Consider the following 1,116-nt stretch of genomic DNA (forward strand, 5'->3'; position numbering starts at 1 on the left):
TTCTTCTTCTTCTTCTTCTTCTTCTTCTTCTTCTTCTTCTTCTTCTTCTTCTTCTTCTTCTTCTTCTTCTTCTTCTTCTTCTTCTTCTTCCTGTTTAAAACAGGTTGGCTCCTATGAACCACGAATGTAACTGAATTTGCCCCTTCTTCTTGCAACCTCCTGCACACTCAAAAATGAAACTGCGGAGGGTGAGAGTGGAATGCTGTATACAGCACAGGGCTCCGCAGCTTGAAGGGAAATCACCAGAAATCCCTTCCCCTGTTAAACAAGCTTTTCCGCAAGTGAGGGTGTGACTTCTGCAGATCCCCCCTTCTTGCTCAGTCACCGCATCCTTGCTCTGTGCCTGAGGGTTCTCCAACCTTCTAGAGAAGGATTTTGGGAGGACGAACAGGCTGCTGATGGAAAAGAGGGAACTGTGAATGCTTTCTATTTATATTTTGTAGGTGCCAACTCCACAGATGCATTTTCCAAAATTGTTTAGTTCACTTAGTTTGCTTATTTTACATTTTAATTACCATTAAAAGCATGAGTCATATTGTGGGTCTAAAATAATAAAAGGTAACGCTCCCCTCACATTCTGCAAACACAACGTTTATAATTGAAACTAATTTTGTGCATTGTTTGTTTGGGTTCCATGTTTTCTTTGTGGGAGGGAGGGGTAAAAGAAATCTCATTTTAGCAGAAAATGTTTGCAGATTGTTGTTTCTCTGCAACCATAAATGCATGAAATTTGTTCTGAAAAAAAAAAGTTGCTAAATTTTATATTAGTGGCTATATTCTGGGTCCCATGGCAGGATCATGGCCACATAGATGTAAAGACATTCTCTACAGTGGGATTCACAGATGACTACATAGGTATAATAGATATATAATTTTTGTAGTTCAATTTCTGTGCATTACTAGGTCACCCAAAAGAGCTTGTGACTTTCATTCCTTATTGCTGATACTGTTCAATCTTCTTCGTGGTCTCTGTGCATCACACCCTTGGGATACTCTGCGCCTGCGCTGACCTTCTCGGTACCGATAGCTAGCAAAAGGGATTTTCGCGCCTCTCCCAGGTCACGCGCCGGCTCCACTGCGCATGACCAAGGAGGGGCACGCAGATCCCGCCAGTTC

This window comes from Gekko japonicus, unplaced genomic scaffold (genome assembly GCF_001447785.1).
Source record: "Gekko japonicus isolate JY-2015 unplaced genomic scaffold, Gekko_japonicus_V1.1 scaffold4651, whole genome shotgun sequence".
Taxonomy (NCBI): domain Eukaryota; kingdom Metazoa; phylum Chordata; class Lepidosauria; order Squamata; family Gekkonidae; genus Gekko; species Gekko japonicus.